General features: G+C 44.5%; 1 long non-coding RNA gene across 1 annotated transcript in view; it reads right to left on the bottom strand.

Moving 5' to 3' along the window:
- Positions 1-14,097: 14,097 nt before the first annotated feature.
- The window catches only part of LOC310677985, a 25,528-nt gene continuing 16,814 nt past the window's right edge, over positions 14,098-22,811 (bottom strand). Inside the window, exons 3-4 of the long non-coding RNA XR_014511546.1 lie at positions 20,425-20,518; positions 14,098-14,303 (exon numbers count right to left, since the gene is read on the bottom strand). This is a non-coding gene — a long non-coding RNA (uncharacterized lncRNA). The remainder of the gene's footprint in view (positions 14,304-20,424; positions 20,519-22,811) is intronic.

Genomic DNA, 22,811 nt, shown 5'->3' with positions numbered 1-22,811 from the left:
ACACCAGGGTTGCTGCTGGTGACTGGAAGTGGGTGGCGCAAGGTAGCAGGGAAGTCAGTGCACCCCTGCTTTTCCTCCTGGTCCCATACAAGTAAACTGAATGGCCAAAAGGGTCTCCTGAGAGTTAAACATCACAGCAGCTATAAATTAATACAGGAAGCCCAAAGGATAAATTCCACAGAGCTATAACACAGGGCCGGCACTACCATCAGGTGGAAGAAGGCCATTGCCTCAGGCAGCAGCTGAGTTTGCTAGCAGAGTGGCTGATAAAATACTTCTTTTATTTCTTGACTTTTTTAGCCTGCTCTTCCATGATTAACATGCAGCATGAAACATGGGTGACACCTGGCTTGAGAGCAGTACATGTGAAAAGGATCTAGGAGTCTTGGTTGACCACAAACTTGACATGAGCCAACAGTGTGACGCGGCAGCTAAAAAAGCCAATGCAATTCTGGGCTGCATCAATAGGAGTATAGCATCTAGATCAAGGGAAGTTATAGTGCCACTGTATTCTGCTCTGGTCAGACCTCACCTGGAGTACTGTGTCCAGTTCTGGGCACCACAGTACAAGAAGGACACTGACAAACTGGAACGTGTCCAGAGGAGGGCAACCAAAATGGTCAAAGGCCTGGAAACAATGCCTTATGAGGAACGGCTAAGGGAGCTGGGCATGTTTAGCCTGGAGAAGAGGAGGTTAAGGGGTGATATGATAGCCATGTTCAAATATATAAAAGGATGTCACATAGAGGAGGGAGAAAGGTTGTTTTCTGCTGCTCCAGAGAAGCGGACACGGAGCAATGGATCCAAACTACAAGAAAGAAGATTCCACCTAAACATTAGGAAGAACTTCCTGACAGTAAGAGCTGTTCGACAGTGGAATTTGCTGCCAAGGAGTGTGGTGGAGTCTCCTTCTTTGGAGGTCTTTAAGCAGAGGCTTGACAACCATATGTCAGGAGTGCTCTGATGGTGTTTCCTGCTTGGCAGGGGGTTGGACTCGATGGCCCTTGTGGTCTCTTCCAACTCTATGATTCTATGATTCTATGATTCTATGCTAAAGAAAAAACATTGATACCCTGTGACTAGTCTCCCCCCCCCATTCCCCAACCAACTGTCCTACAAGAAGAACCTCACAACCTTGTTCATCTTGTAGATATATAGAGAGAAGAGGCCTCTTTCCTGTTGATTATGAAATCACGTCATGAGTGTCCTCCTTTTTAATATATACTAAGTCTAGGAAGTGAACTCACCACCACTAGGATTTCCATTTGGTTTGGGGAACTGTGCCCCTCCCTCCAGAAATGCACGTCATTGCCATCTGAGAGCCTCTGAACCCTACCTGGAGCCTTGTGGTGCTGAAGCTTGAGCAAAATCGGGGATGGGATCATTAGTTCCTACAATATTTATTACACTGAGGGTTTCTTTCTCCTCTCTCTCCGCAGAGGCTCCGTGCAAGTTAACGATGCACGTACCGTCAATCATTCAGCAGTTCAGTGCAGCCCGGGGACTATCACAAACGGAAAGGCCTAATTTAAAATATGCTAGCTAAGGTCTTGCCGCACCTCTGCTGCTCTGGGAGCGCATTGGCTTCAAATTAGTTCCCGCAGAAGCCCCTCAATAAAGCGGGTGTCATCATGTTTACTGCTTTGCTTTGCTGGGGCTTTGTGCTTACTGTAACATTTCAAAGCAGACCGTGCGGTTTTAACTGAACTCCTGAACCATAAACACGGAACTGGCAGGAATTCCCACCCACCCACCTCCCCACTTGTCGCGCGCTGGTGAGTTCAAGACTCTGAGGATCAAAAGGTATTTATCTTCTCAGAAAAACCACCAAGATTTTCTCCATCGGGTTTTCCTGGCTGCAGGAGAACCAAGTCATCGTGAGCTTGGCTGCCGCACATTTCTGGAGGCTGCTGCCAGCTCTTTTCTCAGGCTTCTGAAGTAGGTTTTACAAGACTTGTGTGGAAAGAAATACACTCTCTTCTCCTTAAGATCCACAGCGACAGCAACAATAAAAAAAGCTGCAGTATCTGGCTGAGAACTGGATTGGTTTCTCTGATGTCAGCAACCTCTCTGCATCCTCCACTGGAACGGGGGGGGGGGGGGGACAGTTACCAGATTCAGAAGAAGACCAGTCTTCTGCACATTTAATAGTGAGCTCCGGAGGGATCCTTGCAGATGTAGGTTCATCATGCTGTGGAGAGGAGAGCTATGTGGTTTTTAAGACATTTTTTTTTTATTAAAGATTTTCCTCATTTACAAAAGCACATGCATTGTCTCTTTCTTGTCTCTTTCTTCAGGTTGTGTTTTCTGCAGATCAGCTTAAAAACCCCCTCTTCTACATAGTTATGAAATGCCCAGGAACTCTAATGTTCTTTATACCTGGGTACTTGAGTTTGAAGCATTGGTCAGAAACATTCAATGAGAAGAGAGTCAAAGAAGGATGGGAGTTTCTAAAAGGAGAAATATTGAAAGCCCAAATGCAGACAATACCGTGGGAGGCATCTAAGGAAACCGGTGTAGCTGCATAAGGAGCTTACAGATGAGCTGAGAGTTCAGAAGGATATGTATAAGAAATGGAAAGAAGGGGAAATCACAAAGGAGGAGTATACAGTTGCAGCCAACAGTTGGAGGGGGGAAGTCAGGCTGGCTAAATCTCAGAATGAGCACTGGCTTGCAAGTGAGGTTAAAAATAATAAAAAATGGTTTCTTTGGCTAAGTAAGAGGAAGAACAAGCAAGTGGTAGGTCCTCTGTGTGGGAAACAAGGAGAAATGCTATTGGGTGACATGAAAATGCAGAACTACTCAACACCTACTTTGCCCCTATCTTCACCCAAAAGGAAAGCGATGCCCAACCTGGTGATAACAGAATAAATTATGTAAATGTTGTTCCCATCTTCAAAAAGGGGAAATGGAAGACCCAGGTAACTACTGACCAGTGAGCTTGACATCAATACCAGGGAAGGTCCTAGAACAGATAATTCAAGTCGGTCTGTGAGCATTTAGAGAAGGATGCTGTGATAACTAAGACCCAGAATGGGTTTCTCAAAAATAAGTCATGCCAGACCAATCTGATTTCTTTTTTTTTTTTTAATGGAATTACAAAGTTGGTGGATCAGGGAAATGCTGTGGACATAGTGTATCTTGATTTCAGTAAGGCTTTTGACAAAGCCCCCCATGACATTCTCACGAGGAAGCTGGTAATATGTGGGTTGAACAAGGTAACTGTTAGGTGGAATTGTAGCTGGTTGACTGACCGAACCCAAAGAGTACTCATTAATGGTTCCTCATCATCCTGGAAAAAAGTGACAAGTGGGGTGCTGCAGGGTTCTGTCCTGGGCCCGTTGTTGTTCAACGTCTTTATAAATTACTTGGATGAAGGAATTGAGGGGATACTCATCAAATTTGCAGATGACACCAACCTGGGAGGAGTAGCTAATTCCACAGAAGACAGAATCAGAATTCAAAATGACCTTAACAGATTGGAGAACTGGGTGCAAGCTAACAAAATGAATTTCAATAGGGACAAAGATATAGTTCTGCACTTAGGCAGGAAGAACCAGATGCACAAATATAGGATGGGGAGCACCTGGCTTACTAGCAGTACATGTGAAAAGGATCTAGGGTGGTTTTGGTGGACCACAAGCTTAACATGTGTCAACAGTGTGATGCAGCAGTAAAAAAAGCTACTGTTATTTTAAGAAGGATGTTGATAAGCTGAAACGTGTGCAGAGGAGGGCAACCAAGATGATCAAGGGTCTGGAAACTAAGCCTTATGAGGAGTGCTTGAAGGAGCTGGGTATGTTTAACCTGGAAAAGGGGAGACTGAGAGGAGATATGATAGCCATCTTCAAATATCTTAAGGGTTGTCACATGGAGGAGGGAGCATGCTTGTTTTCTCCTGCTCTGGAGGGTAGGACTCAAATCAATAGCTTCAAGTTGCAAGAAAGGAGAATTCGACACAACATTCGGAAAAACCTTCTGACAGAGCTGTTCAGCAGTGGAACAGACTCCCATGAGAGGTGGTGCACTCCTTCCTTGGAGGTTTTTAAGCAGAGGTTGGATGGCCATCTGTCATGGATGCTTTAGCTAGGATTCCTGCATTGCAGGGGGTTGGACTGGATGACCCTTGGGTCCCTTCCAACTCTAAGATTCTATTATTCTTCAATGCATAATCTTCAGTGGTAGATTCACAGCTTAGGAGACTGGTTGCTCCCACATACTGAAACAAGGAAGCAATGACTGTTCCAAACAGTGGGGAAATTTGGGGCCACAGCCAACTCAACAGTAGAAGCAACTCAAGCTGTCTCATGGAGCCCAAAGTACCAGTGAAGCAGTGCAAGACCTGAGAATGTACCCAGAATCCCTTGTAACATCCCGGTAGAAGCCAAGCACTTCTTTCAGATTCTGTGTAATTGTGCATGCTCAGAGAGTATCTCCTGCAGCTTTCCACAGGGTTGTATTTGTCAGATCATGCAACACAACTGCTTTGGGCAGCAAAATCTCCAGAATTGTGTTTGTGATATCGGTTGCTGGGTCCAGCAGAGGAACATTGCTGGGTGCATACTACCTGTATTGCAGAAAATTATCAAGGGCAGAGTAGTACTTGGTGGACAGTAATGATGGGGGATGTATGTGAACTTTGGTATTGGCATGGGGCTTCTGTGTTTTGTTGGTGGGGTGTAAACTAGTTTTATCAGTCAGAGACATGAGACTCCATGAAGCACAGGGCCCCCAAGTGTATTAATCTAGACCTGGGAGGGTGGAGAGGGGGAGAGGGAGACATTTCTAAGATGCAAAGAAAATGAGTTTCAAGCCTGCAAACTGTTAATTGCTGGGTAAGCACATGCATCCAGCAGTGCCAGGAAATTGCCTTTCATACTAGGCAGAGCAAGTTCGCACATTACGTTAATCACATGGTAATTGCAAGTAATTGCTTGAATATGTGAAATTGCTTGCATAAGTCACCACACAGTGAATCATCACACATTATTGCTTCCTCAATTCATCCAGCAGATACCTCAATTCACACAACCAGTTAAACAACTCAGAGCCAATTCTCAAGTGGTTTCTGTTCTGGCGTGTTGTTTTGTTTTTCCGCCATCTCCGTTGCTGATTGTGCAAGGGTTCCGGCACTATTCCTTCACCAAGAGCAATCAGTGATCCGGCAAAGCAAGGGGAGGTGGGTAGAGCAGCCACAATACTCTCAGTGGCTCTGTGAAATAGGAATCATCTGCGCTTATTCATTTGCTGATTAATTTCACCCATTCATCCATTTGATAGCGGCTGCCTGCAGGTGACAGCTGAAGCAGCAGAGAACCATCGCTCAGTGGACAGATATCTAGCCTTTCAAAGGTCCAGGACTTTACGCTGGGGAAGCTCAGTGGTTAGAATCATATTAATAAGTGCCATTACAACTGGTGTAGTCACAGAAGTAGCAGACCCATCCAGGAGAACCACAGAGCTTGCAAGTTCAGCTAGGCAGATCAGCACCTTGGAGAGTTCCCGTTGAGTACCACACATAGGAGCTGGCTCCATTTGCGGACTTATCAAGGCAGTTTGTCTTTTTTGCTATAGCCCCCACCACCTGGAAAGAGCTTGCTGTACTCCTTAAAGCAAAGCTTTCCAAACTGTGTGTCATGACACGTTAGTGTGTCAACTGCTGTGTGTAGGTGTGTCGCGTGACCGCTCCCTGCACTCCTCCTGGGGCTGGAGAGGGGTTAGTTTAACCTCCTGTTTGCTAGTACAGTGGTACCTCAGATTACAGACGCTTCAGATTACAGGTGCTTCAGGTCACAGACTCCGCTAACCCAGAAATAGTACCTCTGGTTAAGAACTTTGCTTCAGGATGAGAACAGAAATCGTGCGGTGGCAGCACAGTGGCAGTAGGAGGCCCCAATAGCTAAAGTGGTACTTCAGGTTAAGAACAGTTTCAGGTTAAGAATGGACCTCCAGAATGAATTAAGTTCTTAACCCGAGGTACCACTGTAAAACTGAATTACTGTGTCACAAAATGATGCATGTCTAAAAGGCATGTCACCAACATGAAAAGTTTGGAAAGCTCTGCCTTAAAGTGTCCTTAGTATTCTTAAGCTTCTGCAAAGTGAAGAAGAGAATTGTGCTCCTGTGAATTCGTCATCCAAGTCTGAGGAGGTCTTTTGGCCAGGATGGTGCAAAAGAGGGTCCCCCTTCTGGGTGACAGCCCCCTTTTCATCTGAGTCTTCTTCTCCACACTGAGAGACCCTGTCACTGACAATCATGACAATAGAATGAATTGCCTTAAGCTTAAATGACCTAGCCATGAGTGCTTAGTCCAGTTGTGAGGAACCTGTGGCCCTCCAGAAGTTGTTGGATTCTAACTACCTTCAGCCCAAATCAGCATAGCCATTGGTCAGGGATGGTTGGAGTTGTTGTCTAGCAACATATAGAGACCCCAGACTCACAATTCTTGCTCTTCATCTAACCCCATAGTTTTTAAACTCCCTACCCACTGAGACCTCCTTTTTGTATTGGCTTGCCTAACGAGAATCCCCTGTACTGGCTGATTACATTGCATTCTTATCACACACATTCCCAGGAGCTCAAGGGCACATACACGATCCTCTCCTTTTATCCTTGAAATAACCTTGGATGCTGGTTTTCCTAGAGTTAATTAATCTCAATGAAGGTGTGGGGGTAGATATCTGTATTAGATGTAACCAACGGGCCAGGGACTAAATATGTTTCCACTTATATAATCCTTTACATATACTAGAAAAGGCAGGAAAAACCCCTTGTACCTCAGTTATTATGGTTCCCGTTGTGGTTTTCTTAGTCTGAACCACCTTGGCTTCCTCGCAAAATAAGAGCAAAGTCAAAATAGTCTGAGGGCATGTGTAGAGTTCCAGCTGAACCAAGGTGTTCAGTAGCTCTAGCGAACTAGATGTTGAGGTCACCTCCAACAAGCCTTTACTTTTTCAAACTTTTTACTGATACTTTCCCTCCCTCTTCATCATCAAACTTTTTTTTTTAAAGAAAAGGTGACTTTCATCCTTAGATTTACAGAAAAAAAGGGGAGAGGCACTTGAAAAAGGACAGTGAGTGACAGAAAGACCATCATCATTCTGCCTCTATTGGCCAAAAGGAACTGATGTCAGGAAAGGAAAGTAAGCATTGATGTCAGCAAGAGGAGATGATTAATTTGGACGCCCTTTCCGCTATCTGAGTCACCAAGTTTTCTTCACTGTTTCCCCTCCTGCTATTTTTTTAAGGGTTGGTGTGTTTTTTCTGTTTCTGCTGCCACTCAAATTTCTCATGACAAGGCTTCTATTCCAATAAGAGTCACTGTGAAAAGACTGGCATCAAAAGGGATTTGAGACACTTCAAGTGATACCTTCTCCTTGACAGCCTAGGAGACTCGTACCTCACATCCTGCATTCTGAATGGCCGTGAGATCGACCACACAAGAGCTTTGTGTGCGTCAGGTTGTGAGGGGGTGGAGAAGATATTATTTTTACCACAGAGAAGGGTAAATTTATCCAACATCCTTTTCTCACAGTGGCCAACCACATGCCTAGGAGAAGCCCTGATCAGGTTCGCCGGTGAATTGTTTTCACTAGATTGGTGACATGAGCTGCTGAAGGGGCCGCCATCAGGCCCTCGCAACCCGTTGAAGCAGTTTTCACAAACACGGTCAGCAAAGAAAACAAATCCCCTCTGACAGGCACATGAGGTGTTTGTACCAGACAAATTAGGAAGCACAAAGCCATGTATCTCTTTCTGACTGAAGGCAATTGAGAGGCACAAAATGTACCAAGAGAACGTAAATTGAAAAGGGCTTAAGTGACAGAGGAAGAATCACACAAACACAAACACACATACTCAGCAAAGGTATGGGCTAGGAGGGGTGGTGAGCAATGTGACCTTTCCACAATGACAGTTAAGACAAGATTATATGGATATATAGAAATACCTTGGAAGTTTCACCAATGATTTATTCCCTCAAAGCAATAAAGCCTGTTTGCTGCATCTTGTATGGATTAATTCCAGTTTTATAGAGGCTGCCATAATTGTACCTGAATACAATAGCAAGGAATTAGTTCACTTGTCCCCCTGTACCTTATCTCTGCCTCTTTTTCTCTCAGGACTGCCTACAAAACAAAATGACAGGTAGTTTTAGTTGAGCCACATTTGCTAACCTTTCATTCTCTCCCCCTCCCCTTTATCACATCAATTTTCCAAGCGGTCGTCAAGCTTCTGTCAATGGAAGGATGTTCAAACACACAAAGATGGCATTTTGAGCAGCTTCAGGTTTTTGCTTGCTTGCCGACAGCACCGTGAAAGCAAGACATACACGTGCTTACGTTGACTTTAAACTCAGCTGTCATGTTTAAAACCAGACTGAATTTGGCCCTCTTGCCAATATGCCTTGCAATGTCTCAAACCCCATAGACCTCCATGCATTCCTGATGTCCAATTTTTCTTGCCTGATTCCTTTGATACGCCAAACCACTTCCTTCAAGCGTTTTCTTTCTTTCTTTCTTTCTTTCTTTCTTTCTTTCTTTCTTTCTTTCTTTCTTTCTTTCTCCAGACACAGGAAGCAAACAAGTTATTTCCTAAATCTGAGGCTCTATTGTGTTTGTTAAGATTAAGAGATCACATGAAAAGAAAAGTCGAATCTAGGGATAAAATGTCAGTTTTCAGTTGCCTGTTTGCACAGAGAAAAATGCTAAAGGATTTTCTTCCTGTGCAAAGAGGAAAATTCTCCTGCACACCTTTGCCAAAACTTTTTTTTTCAGCTCCAAAGAATTATAATTGTCTTCAGATTTTGTAGGGAACTGGGTAATTTAAACAGTTGGTTAAATTTAACCAGTTTTACCAGGCTCTTAGTTAAGGTTGCTAGATCTGTGTGAAGTTTGAGATTCATTGGCAATGAAGGCAATTTAGGAGCTTGCTAAGGGTGAAGATGGAATGCATGCTGGATCAGACTAGTGGCCTGTCTAGTTCAGCATCCTGTCCTCACATTGGCCAACAAGAGGAAACTCACTAGCAGGACCTGAGCACAAGAACACTGTCCCCTCCTGTGGCTTCCATCAACTGATATGCAGAAGCATTACTGCTTCTGAACATGGAGGCAGAGCATAGCCATCACAGCTAGTGGCCATTGAGAGCCCTCTCCTAAATGAATTCATCTAATCCTCTTTTAAAACTATCAAGGTTAGTGGCCATGACTTCTTCCTGTGGGCATAAGTTCCATAGTTTTGCTTTGCACTCAATGGAAAAGTACTTTATTTTATCTGTTCTGAATCCTCCAACATTCATCTTCAATGGATGTCCAATGGATGATGTTGTGATTTCATAGATTCATTGCGAAGTGAAGGCAGGGAAGGTCCTGTGTGAGTGCCTGGAGGCAGTTGGAGGATGGGTGGCGACTAATGGATTGAGGTTGCATCCTGACAAGACAGAAGTACTGTTTTTGGGGGACAGGGGGTGGGCTGGTGTGGAGGGCTCCCTGGTCCTAAATGGGGTAACTGTGTCCCTGAAGAACCAGGTGCGTAGCCTGGGAGTCATTTTGGACTCACAGCTGTCCATGGAGGTGCAGGTCAATTCTGTATCCATGGCAGCTGTCTACCAGCTCCATCTGGTATGCAGGCTGAGACCCTACCTGCCCGCCGACTGTCTCACCAGAGTGGCGCATGCTCTAGTTATCTCCCGCTTGTGCTCTACGTGGGGCTACCTTTGAAGGTGACTCGGAAACTACAGCTAATCCAGAATGTGGCAGCTACACTGGTGACTGGGCGCTGCCACCGAGACCATATAACACCGGTCCTAAAAGACCTACACTGGCTCCCAGTACATTTCTGAGCACAATTTAAAGTGTTAGTGTTGACCTTTGAAGCCCTAAAGGGCCTCAGCCCAGTATACCTGAAGGAGCGTCTCCACCCCCATTGTTCTGCCCAGACACTGAGGTCCAGTGCTGAGGGCCTTCTGGCGGTTCCCTCACTGCAAGAAGCAAAGCTACAGGAAACCAGGCAGAGGGCTTTCTCAGTAGTGGCGCCCGCCCTGTGGAACGCCCTCCCATCAGATGTCAAAGAGATAAACAAATACCTGACATTTAGAAGACATCTGAAGGCAGCCCTGTTTAGCGAAATTTTTAATGTGTGACATTTTAATGTGTTTTTAATCTTTGTTGGAAGCCGCCCAGAGTGGTTGTTGTTGTTGCTGCTGCTGCTGCTGCTGAGTTGAAAGGGACCCTGAGGATCTTCTAGACCAACCCCCTGCAATGTAGGAATATGCTGCTGTCCTATACGGGGTCAAACCTGCAACCTTAGTGTTATCAGCACCATGCTCTAGCTAACTGACCTATCCAAACTACTAGACAAAAGAGGGATTAAAAACTGTTCTCTATTCACTTTCTCCATGCCATGCATAATTGTATAAACTTCTATCAGGTCACATCTTACTCAGCTTTTCTCTAAACTGAAATTTCCCAAATGCTTCAGCCTTTCCACCTTTGCTCCATCCCTTCCATCATTTCAGTTGCCCTTTTCTGAACCTTTCTAACTCCAAGATGTCCGTTTTTGAGGTGAGGTGACCAGAACACTACACACAGTATTCTGAGTGCAGCCGCACCATTGATTTGTATTACAGCATTATGATTTGGGCAGTTTCATCTTTAATTCCTTTCACCGATGTCAGGGACCATGCTGAGGAAGAATGGTGGGAGCCACCCCCTCCCCCTGATCTTGATCCTGAATCTTCCCATGAGCAGGAGGACAGTGTAGATTTGGAACAGTGGTTTGCAGAGGGGCGTAGTTAAGAAGGCAGAAGCTGGGAAATACTGAATGGGCAGCAGCTGGGAGAAGAAACATGAAGAGAGAGGGTTTACAGATTCAAAGTCTCTGGACAGCATTCACCCCCCCCCCCCCATCTCCAAAGTCATGGAGAGCTCAGAAAGTGTTAGAACAGAAAGTGCAGAGGCTACAAACTCAGATTACAAGATGTAGGAGTGACGTAGATTAATAGGGACGGGGGGGGTGACCCTTAACTGGGAGCACTGCCATTTCTAGGAGATGTGTTCTTTGTCTCTCGCTGTGATTATTAAAGTTTCTAACTGGTAAGATGTTCATTTCATTTGATCTTCTTATCTACTGCCACAGGGGGAGGAAGCTGATTACTTGAAGCCTGATAACCATTTTCAACACCAGTGATGGGGAAACTGTGGGCCCCCAGATGTTGTTCATCTCCCTTCAACCCTGGACATTGTCCATGCTATTCTGGGCTGTTGGAAGTTGGAATCCATTAACACCTGGAAGGCCACAAGTTCTCCGCCTTTGGTCTACCCTGATGGGCAATGGCTTTCTAGGAATTCAGTCAGGGGTTGAACCTGGGACTTCATTCATACAGAGCAGATGCTCTACCGTGCAGCTATGACCTTGCTCCATATCTGAACCCTAAGTCATTTGGGGGCTTTATAAGTAGCCCAAAACATTGGAATGTACTTGAGTGCCACTCTTTGACCTCTCTAAACAAGGCACCTGACCTTGTTTCTCTGAGTGAGATCTTCCTGAATCCCTGATCCAGAGCCTGGGTCTTATAACACCAAGGGATGCAGGGGATTGAGATCTTGAAGCACCTCATTTTTCATTCCTCGCTTTGGCGAGTTAGCATCCGACATATTGTGTGCTTAGCAATTCTACCTGCTGCCAAGCAAAGCTTAGTGTGGTGGGAAGTGGGACCTTGAGCGAGAGGACAGACGCCTAAGCCAGCAAAAGCTCAGCTGCCGAGGGATCTGCTCGTAACGTGTCAGCAGCTGCATGCGAGATGCTTCCAAAAACTCTCGGAAAACATTCGTTTCCCCCCAACAGGAAGGCTTTTCTAAGCACCTGCTCCCAGATGAAGCGTGCTGGCTTATGCCAAAATTCCATGGATCAGCTTTATTTGCATATGCAGCGCATAAGCAGGCACTTGTAACTCTTGCAAATAATAAACAGCTCGGTATGAAGGCTCCATGCAAAAAGTGACTTCTATAAATACATTCAAAATTGTCTTCTAAAAATACCTGGATGCACTTGATCAAACCGGGGCTTCTCTCTTGTTCAGCAGTTTTATTTTAAACCTTTCTGGCCAGCGGGGCAAAAAAATTAGTGCTGTGCCAAAAATCCCTCCCGTTGTGTTTTTTTTTAACCCTTCAATTAATATTGAAAAGCAATTGCATTAAAAATGATCAAAGAGGAAAATTTGTGTGCAAAAGAGCAAAAGAGAGAGAAGTTCCCACTGGTGGAGTATAGGATTTTTATTGCACTTATCTTATCCTTAAGATAGCCAAGAGGTGTTTGTGAGTTGTCTTTCATTCATTCTGCAAATTTCTTCTCTGCTGGTCCATAGGCCACAGATCTTCAGGCAACTTCCACTTCCTGAAATACCCATCACATTGTTCGTTGAGCTCTCTTATGGGTGTGGGAAGTAGGGATGATTGATTCTCTCAATGCCAGTTTCTCTGCTCTTCTCCCTTTTCTAATCTTAAATTCAGATGGCTATGTTACCACACTGGTTTGCATTTTGTACTTATGTAAATCAATCATACTTTTTAGTGTGAATTTATCTGGATATGGACTTTTTTGGGCAGTCTGGTGCATTTTTTGCCTGCTGTTACTAATACATGCATTGTTTATGCCCACTTTAGCCAGGTCTATGCATTTTGGGCCATCTTACTTGGCTGCAGAACTTGTCATTGCAAAATTTTGAAAAGTGCAAATTTTGAAAGATGGCTGTTTTCAGCTCACATAATGGCTTGTATTCATCTAAGTTCTGCTTAGTGTTGAGCCACTGGTATTGGTGGGCATGACTAACTTAGATCCTCTAATTTCAATTGGTCTAGTCTGAGTGTCAAGACCAGAGTGTTCCTCTTCCCGAGGAATTCTGGGAATTGTACCTCTTTGGGGGGAAGACGGGTCTCCTAACAGCACTCAGCAGCCTTAGCAAACTGCAGTTCCCACAGTTCTTTGGGGGAAAGCCACAGCTGTTTAAAGTAGCATGATACTGCTTTAAATGTACAGTGCAAATAGGGTCGTATAGTATCTTGAAGACTTGTTTGAAGCCAGACCATTATGTCACAATTCTTTTTGAATATATCTCGTTTCCCAAAATCTCTCTGACTGCAGGAGCTTGTGATTCAACAACTGTGAGGGGGAGACAAATTTTCCTGTTTTCCAATAACTGTGGTGGAGATGGGATAAGCAGCCCTTTCAGGAAATGAGTGGTTCAAGGAAGAAAAACTAATTACTTGTGAATTGTAGGATGGGGGGAGTATCGCCTTTGCATCTGAAGCACAGATACATTGAAAAGACTCTCCAATACAAAGTGAATTTGGTTGAAAGCATCCATTTCCATTACTTTAGACTCACTCTGGTTGGTAATCAGATAAAGCACACTACTCAGGCAGATGCTTAGGAATGGTTATAAAGGACTTTGAAACAGAGAGAGTCTCAAGATCAAGCTGTCATTGTAGGTTTAGCCTATCACTGAGACTCCAAGCTATGCTGTTGCACTTTCTTCCCTTAAAGAAAGATATGATGCTGGATCTAGAATTTCCTCAAGAGGAACTGCACTCATTGGATGCTCTTGCTGGAAGAAGAGGGAAGGCAATTCTGGTTTCTCCTTCCTCTGCAAGCTCCCCCTGCCCGCAGAAGATGCTATGGAGAGCTGCAAGATCTCCAGAGCAGTGTGGGAGTTGGGGGCGGGGTCTGCAGATGGGGAGAGTGATTGGCACAGATCCCCATGAAAAGGAGCATTCCTCAGTACGTTTTGGTGCTTTCACAAGTTGAATTGTACCCCCATACCTGCTACTTACACCACTGGGGTGGGAGGAACATGTAAGTGGGTCCCTAAGTATTTTTACCTATTTAGGGCAAAACGGGGTGGTTTATACTGGGGAAATGGTGCAGGGGAAGAGTTAAAGTTCCTCCCCCACTGTCAGATTCTCACTTGTGTGGGGGCCTCATGGCTGATTTTTGTTGTTGTTTAGTCATTTAGTCGTGTCCACTCTTCGTGACCCCAGAGCACACCAGGCACCCCTGTCCTCCACTGCCTCCCGCAGTTTGGTCAAACTTATGCTGGTAGCTTCAAGAACACTATCCAACCATCTCGTCCTCTGTCGTCCCCTTCTCCTTGTGCCCTCCATCTTTCCCAACATCAGGGTCTTTTCCAGGGAGTCTTCTCTTCTCATGAGGTGGCCAAAGTATTGGAGTCTCAGCTTCAGGATCTGTCCTTCCAATGAGCAATCAGGCCTGATTTCCTTAAGAATGGATAGGTTTGATCTTCTTTAGCTTTGGGCAAAAAGCAAGCAAGCATGGTGTAGTGGTTAGAGTGATGGACTAAGACCAGGGGGGTCAGACTTCAAATCCCCATTCAGCCATGAAGCTCTCTGCATGATCTTAGGCCAGCTGTTGCCTGTTAGCTTGACCTACCTCACAGGCATGTTTAGAGGATAAAATGGGGAGGAACCAGATACACTATTTTGGTCCATGGTCCCCATTCAGTATAATGGGAAATCTGCAAATGACTGAAGAAGATGAAATTTAAAGCCATATACAGCCTAGGACCCTCGTACCTACGGGACAGCCTCTCCTGGTATGTCCCACGGAGGACCTTATGGTCTTCAAACAAAAAACACCTTGGAGGTCCCAGGCCACAGAGAGGTTTGGCTGGCCTCAGCCAGAGCCAGGGCTTTTTCGGTTGTGACTCCAATCTGGTGGAACGCTCTGTCACAAGAAACTAGGGCCCTGGGGGACTTGACATCTTTCCGCAGGGCCTGCTGTTCCACCAGGCCTTTGGCCAAGGCACAGCCTGACCTTTGGAATTTCTTCACAGAACTCTAGCCCAATGGTTGCCATTAATTTGATTTGAACTTATTTTATAATAAATTGATTTTAGAATGCTGTATTATTTTACTCTTGATAGCTGTTCTGAGCCCAGCTTGGGTTAAGCCACCTGAACTGCAGATGAATAGGTCCAGGGGCTTTTAGTGGGGGGAGTAAAAGGGATTCACTTCTCCATAATCCACATTATGGAGTTTCATAATTTCTGAAGGTCGAGGTGGGGAGTGCGGGGTTATCTCCTGTTCTTTCCAACCTTAAAATAATGAAGAGCTGACTGTATTCTTGATTGTATTATTATTATTATTATTATTATTATTATTACTACTACTATTATTATTATTACAACTTCACATCGACTTTCCAGTGCTTCTTTTGTTAAGTCTTAAAGGTCTCTAATAAGCCTTACAACGTGAGCTCAGGGATGAGGGTGTTAAATCAGAGCAACATTTATTTTATATATTTTTAAAAAAACTTAAATCTGCATGTGACCACCCTTAACTCTGTTCTATCCCATTTCTGCATTTATCAGTGCATATAAAAGTAAAGAAATTCACAGTTAAATGCTACTGCAATGTGTATTTTGAAAAAGCTTTAAACGTGTGATACATTTTAAAGCTGAATATTATGACTCACCGTTTGGTGAACAGCAAATTCAGAGGGTACGTAACTTCTGAAATGTATGTAATTACGGGAGGAGGTTCAAATCAGGCCAATTTGTACTGGGATTTGAAAATAGTTTTGCTTGTTCCAGTGTAGTGCTAGGGAACCATCCTATCAGTGCAAAGATTTATGCTTGTGCAACAGGACTCCCCCCCCCTTCCCCTGCACTCTCCCCAAATTTGCTCTGGAATGCCTGGGGAACTCTGAGAACAGAATTAGGGGGCATGTAAAGGAAGGGGGGAAATTCCCATTGTGCAAGTGTAAATCTTTGCACTGACCGGATGCAAACCTGGATTCTTCAGTTATCCCCAAATGTGTCCAGAATTCAACCCTAAAATAACACTTTTTTTTTAAAGGGTGGAATTTGTTCTTTATGTTAATAAACACCATGGCTATATGGATTTCTAGCTGTACCGCAGCAAATTCTACTGATGTATGAAATGGAAAAGCCTTGCCTTCTGCACAGAAGGAATCATTCAGATACTGTTATCCATTCTATCACTGACATATCATACGGAAACTTTCATTCAACTCATAAAAATGCAGTAAGAAAAAAACCCATGATAAACTCCAAAATAATCCTGGAAATGAAAGGGAAAGTCCCTTTTGAAAATTTGGACTTAACAAACAAGATTTCCCCAAGTGAGACACATTCGCACATAGGAAAGTACAGGAAGCGCAGGTGGAGCCTTAATGATTCTGTGTATCAGAGAAAACTTCAGTCTTCCTGCCACACTGTCAATCTGTCTGAAGAGTACATGTAATTCACCAAAGTAACATAGTGATGAAATCAGGGAGGCAATGGAAACTTAAGCATATCCTGGTTCGGTTCAGGTTAGGATGTGATTACATGTTTCCGCAGAAGAGAAACAAAACAGTCAGGGCCCCTGGAATGAGTCCTAGGAATCCTAGGAAGCCATTACCAATGGGATCAGACTTGGAAATAAACAAACAGGACTGTTGCCATTGTGTTGGGTTTGGCCCTAAAAAATATCTCATTTGAATGATTTAGTTTTAGTTTCCCTCAGCGCAGCTTTCAGAAAGCTGCCTTATGCTGTCAGACCATTGGTCCAACTAACTCAGTACTGCCCAACTGGCAGCAGCTCTAACAAGACAATGACAATAATCCACCAACAGCATACAAATCAATATGGCTAACCTGATCCAAAACCCCCACCCACCCCACTCACACACAAAAACAAAGATCAGCACAGCCAATCCCAAACAAACAACCACACCCTAGGCCAACCCCAACCTCTCTCACCACCAAAGGAACACAAGTGAACAGCAGAGAACCTGCACGAGCAACGCTGACACCAAACCCTACATACATTAAGCAAAATAGAAACATCGCCACCTGACCCGACCCCACCCATCTTCCCCCCCTCCACTCCTTTCCCCCCCCCCTAATGTCTCAACAAAGGGACGCAGGTGGCGCTGTGGGTTAAAGCCTCAGTGCCTAGGGTTTGCCGATCGAAAGGTCGGCGGTTCGAATCCCCGCGGCGGGGTGCGCTCCCGTTGTTCGGTCCCAGCGCCTGCCAACCTAGCAGTTCGAAAGCACTTTCGGGTGCAAGTAGATAAATAGGGACCGCTTACTAGTGGGAAGGTAAACGGCGTTTCCGTGTGCGGCTCTGGCTCGATGTCACGCTGGCCACGTGACCCGGAAGTGTCTGCAGACAGCGCTGGCCCCCGGCCTCTTGAGTGAGATGGGCGCACAACCCTAGAGTCTGTCAAGACTGGCCCGTACGGGCAGGGGTACCTTTACCTTTACTTTAATGTCTCAACAAATGAAACAGATTTTCAAAAATGTTACATGGAAAAAATACAAGAGACATTACACATACTTCTGTAAAACAAGAAACTATTTAATAAAAAAACAAAACAAAAAATAAGCTGGCAGTAGCTCTCCAGGGTTTCAGGCAGAAGTCTCTGCTAGTCCTTCCTGGAAATGCCATGAATTGAATCTAGAACCTTCTGTGTTCCTGGGCTCCTCAACTCCACATTCCCACCCTACAACTGCTTCCATTAGGGTTGTTTGTTTTTGTTTGTTGCATTGTATTGTTTTCTTTTGTGTGTCTGTTTTTTTATGGTCGTTGAACCTTAGCATTAGGGACGCGGGTGGCGCTGTGGTCTAAACCACTGAGCCTAGGGCTTGCCGATCGGAAGGTCGGCGGTTCAAATCCCCACGACAGGGTGAGCTCCCGTTGCTGGGTCCCAGCTCCCGCCAACCTAGCAATTCGAAAGCATGTCAAAGTGCAAGTAGATAAATAGGTACCACTCTGGTGGGAAGGTAAACAGCGTTTCCGTGTGCTGCTCTGGTTTTGCCAGAAGCGGCTTAGCCATGCTGGCCACATGACCTGGAAAAACCGTCTGTGGACAAATGTCTGCTCCCTCAGCCAGTAAAGCGAGATGAGCACCACAACCCCAGAGTCGTTCGCGACTGGACTTAACTGTCAGAGGTCCTTTACCTTTATCTTAAACCTTAGCATTACCAGTCTTATAACTCATATGTGTGGTGTGTGTGTGTGTGTGTGTGTGTGTTTTACATAAAAGATATACACCATAAACATAACATTTACACACATTAAAAAAAGAAAAGGGTTCTTTTGAACCTTGAGACCTCCTTCCTTCCCTCCATTGGTTCCAACTCTAAATTTTGTTCCTGCATCTTTTACTGTAATCTATCTGATATATAATCATAGTATCCAAATTCCATGTCACATTACAAGTGTGATTGTATTCCTGCCAGTGATTTCAGCAGTTTACAGTGATCTCTCAAATATGTTAGAAAGTTATTCCAGTCTTTTAAAAAAATACTTGGCCTTCCTGATTTCTGATCTTTCCCATCAGTCTTGCCATTTCTGCATCTTCCATCAGCTTGGTCTGCCACTCTTCTCTGGTCGGTACTTCTTCTTCTTTCCATCTCTGGGCAAGAAGCATCCTTGCTGCTGTCGTTGCATACATAAACAGTCTTTTATTTTATTTTGGTAGTTCCACACCTATAATGCCTAACAAAAAAGCCTCTGGGTTTTTTTTAACAAACGTTATCTTAAACATTTTTTTCAACTCATTATATATCATTTCTCAGAAAGCTTTTACCACCACATATGATAAAACATACCCTCTTTCCTTTTACATTTCCAGCACACATTTGAACTGGTTCTGTACATTTTCACAATTTTACTAGGTGTCAGATCCCAACCGTACATTGTATTATTTTCAATACAGTCAGTATGAGCAACACAAAAGGCAGATATCATTTTTAGTAACATTTCCTGAGTTGTCGCCATATATTGCACCTGCTATACTACCTTAGGGGACAGAAATCTTAGAAGAATTTTGGGTGGGAATGGGGAGCGGGATGAGGCACAAATATAATCTAGTTCCCTTTCCCACCCGCACTCAGTGTGTGTGTGTGTGTGTGTGTGTGTTTGTCTGGCCAGGTCTTAGTATACATGCAGCACTGATGAATACCAGCTGCCATGAGATCTGTGAGGGATCATTCGCTTAGGTGGGTCCCTCAGTGTCTGTGTTTACAGCCAGTGCTTTTTTCAAAAGGTCAGCCTGTGTTTGGGAAGATTCCACTGGGCTCCCCCTCCCTAGTAATTACACAGAACACTCAAGAATCCACATGTCGCTAGCATGAGTGGAATTCAAAGAGAGAGGAAATCTCCATAGGAGGCTCTTGCGAGACTTGCATTGACTTGCATCCAGTCGAAACCCGCAAGCTGGGTACCCCAATGGATATAGATAGGACTCCTCCTCACCATACTAAAAGGGGGGCCTGCCAACTATAGCAGCTGTTGCAGTCACTGGGAACTCAGCCGCAGGAAGAAAGGGATTTCAGTTTCGGATTTCCCCTCCCAAAATTGAAGTCACTACCCTCTCCCAATGCTGATATATTCGTCTCCAGCAAAACGTACAGGTTTCCAGTTTTGGCTTGAATCAGAAGTTCGTAGCTGGTGAAATTTGCTGGTAAGATGACAAACAGGGGGCTTCAAATATATATACATATATTTATATCACACACACACAAACATGATACATATTCACATCTGGTGTTTTGTTTACTTGTATTAAAATCAAGTGGTAGGTCTCTTCAGTGGCAAAAAAAAGATGAGACATTTATATATGTGCATATAGATGATGCCGTCAGACGTGCATGAAATCCCTGAGGAGCAGTCCTCAGAAATAAAAATGAATTTTGGGCATACTGTATCAATTCAACCATTCATATCTCTACTGCAAAAATGCGCCTTGGTTAGCTAGAACTGCAGCAACCTGTCTGACACAATCTGCACAATTTCTAAAAAGCCCCAAAACAAGGTACCCAAGAGTTAGGTTTTGAGGAAGACTTCTGAAAATGTGATATAAAGGAATCTTCACGCTGCCTAACATGAGGTCGCTTCTCAGTTATGGTTAGGGATGGGTGGGGAATTCAATTCAGTTCACATTTGACGGTGAATCTATCTAACTTTCCCTTTGAGAAGCAATATGAGAATGAAAACAGCCATCCATTGAAAACTGCACTTATCTGAATTTTGCAATGCAGTTCTGCAGCCAAGTAATGTGTACAAATATGCATGTGCTGGTGTAAATTGTGCACTGAATGCATATGTATTTCTGAAAACAACATACATACATGCCTTATATTAGGGGAAAATGCTTTGCAAAAAATATGTTTATTAGTGGAAATGATGTATATATTAGGAAAAATTCACACTTACCAAATTCACATAACCAAATTTATCCCCCGTCTAGTCCCATTGCTTTCAGTGGGACATGCTGCCAAGTATGGATGCCTGGCAATGAATGGTCATTTCTGAAGCACTTTATCTTCATCACACTTTTCTGATGATTTAGCTCTTGAGGAAGAGTGAGAAGAAGGCAGGCGATGACAGCTACTTACCATTCTGCAAAACTCCCAGAAGACCAGTATCCAGTTGTGTGAAGGGCATGGAATTGAGGAGGCCAGGGAGATGGAGAGGTTGATTTGCAAGATTCTGGAATGGAGAAAAAGAAGAGCGCTGAGCTAAACAGAAACCCATCTTGCTGATTGTGACAGAGATGGGAAACAGGTTTTGCAAACTCTAGAGGTTGCATCGCAAATTAATCCCATGAAACTACTCTCACTCTTCTCTTTCCAAAACCCAATGTGAGATTCTCCTTACTTGGAAAAGGTTGAAAAAAAGTCACCCCATTAAACACTTGCTATAAAACAAAATGCTTCAATGTGTCCTGTTGTGCCATGAACAGACCCCGCTTTCCGGTATATTCTCAGAAAAGCTATGTACAGAAGGTATGGGAAACCTGTGGCCCTCCAGATATTGTTGGACTCTAACTCCCATCATCCCCAGCCTGCATGGCCAATGGTCAGGGATGATGGGAGTTGTTGTCCAGCAACATCAGGAAGGCCAAAGAACTTGAGGAGACTGCAGAGGAGGGCTGGTGAGGCATATGACCTTGAAAAAAGGAGGTATGGCCTACCATCTTGAAGGTCAAACAGAGGCACTCAGAGGACCACATTGGGTCTGAAGCTCTCCATCCTTGCTAACAGCTCATGTTGTTCTATCAGCTAGGAAAGTCATTGCTTGTCTCAGATCACATTAATTGTTCAATAAAGTTGTGACCCAGTTTTACTCTTAAATCTCTCTTTGTTCACCACTGGGTCCACAATTAATCAAGGTTGACTAAACTCCTGGACACACCACAGAAGACTCCGATCTTCTAGCAGTAAAAAACAAACAAACATAAAGGACACCTAACAGTTAAGTCCAGTCGCGACCAACTCTGGGGTTGCGGCGCTCATCTCGCTTTACTGGCTGAGGGAGCCGACATTTGTCCACAGACAGTTTTTCCGGGTCGTGTGGCCAGCATGACTAAGCCGCTTCTGGTGAAACCAGAGCAGTGCATGGAAAAGCCGTTTACCTTCCTGCCGGAGCGGTACCTATTTATCTACTTGCACTTTGAAGCGCTTTCGAACTGCTAGGTTGGCAGGAGCTGGGACCAAACAACAGAAGCTCACCCCATCACAGGGATTCGAACCACCGACCTTCCAACTGGCAAGCCCAAGGCTCAGTGGTTTACACCACAGAGCCACCCACATCCCTATATCTTCTAGCAATAATGCAATTTAAAAGTTAATCCACCCCCCAATCCAGCTTCCCCCACACCACACCCTGAGCAGACTTTTGTGATCTTTCTGACAGTTTGGCTGATACATTTTTCATTTAATTGAGTGTCACTTCTTGCAGCCTGGAATGTAGGAAACAGGGCTCACCCTTTCTCCAAAGTGCAGCGATATTGCTGGTTCCATCAGTAATTAAGTTGTCATTCTCTCAAATAATCTGGCTTTGGCCGAAGGAGAAGGGGGGGGGGGATAAAGGAAATCCAATTATTTGGAATCTTAATTTGACAGAGGTGCTAATTTGCCTTCAATAAAGCCTTAATAGATTATCCTTTGATGTGACATTATGAAATAGATCTGAGGGATGGGGAAATCAGCCGGGGCGGTTGGGTTCAGCAAATGTTTAAATGAAAATTCATTCCCTGGATTGCAAAGAGATCCCAAAACACTTTTCAGATTGTCCATTGCTTCATTGGTGGCTGCTGTGCATGACCTAGAAGTGTCTGAAATATCGCAGAGAATTCTGACACACCAGCCACAGCTTGTCTGCTGCAGCTACCAATTCCTGCATTTAATCCGAGGGCTGCATTGTTGCAAAAGAAATGATGGCACACCTCCCAGTTGAAAAGCTGCATCCAGACACATTTTTAGTAGATGCATTACTAAAGCAGGGATGCGGAAGCTGTGGCTCATGTGAAAGCCTGCTCACAGAAAGTTCAGTTTTACTCCATGGAAGAAATATGCAATGGATAGATAAATAGAAAAGAAGGCTTTCAATACAAGTTCTTATAACAGATATCAAGGATGCGGGTGGCACTGTCATCTAAACCACTGAGCCTCTTCACCAATCAGAAGGTCAGCAGTTTGACAGAGTGTGTGACAGAGTGAGCTCCTGTTACTCTGCCCCAGCTCCTGCCAACCTAGAAGTTCGAAAGCATGCCAGTGCAAGTAGATAAATAGGTACTACTGCAGTGGGAAGGTAAATGGTGTTTCCATGTGCTCTGGTTTCCGTCACGGATTCCCATTGCACCAGAAGCGGCTTAGTCCTGCTGGCCACGTGACCCAGAAAGCTGTCTGTGGACAAACACCGGCTCCCTCAGCCTGAAAGTGAGATGAGGGCCCCATGGTCACCTTTGACTGGACTTAACTATCTGGGGTCCTTTACCTTA

This window comes from Podarcis tiliguerta, assembly GCF_965153285.1.
Source record: "Podarcis tiliguerta genome assembly, chromosome: 1".
Taxonomy (NCBI): domain Eukaryota; kingdom Metazoa; phylum Chordata; class Lepidosauria; order Squamata; family Lacertidae; genus Podarcis; species Podarcis tiliguerta.
Note: the sequence above shows the minus strand (reverse complement) of the source record. Positions and strands in the feature narration are given on the sequence as shown.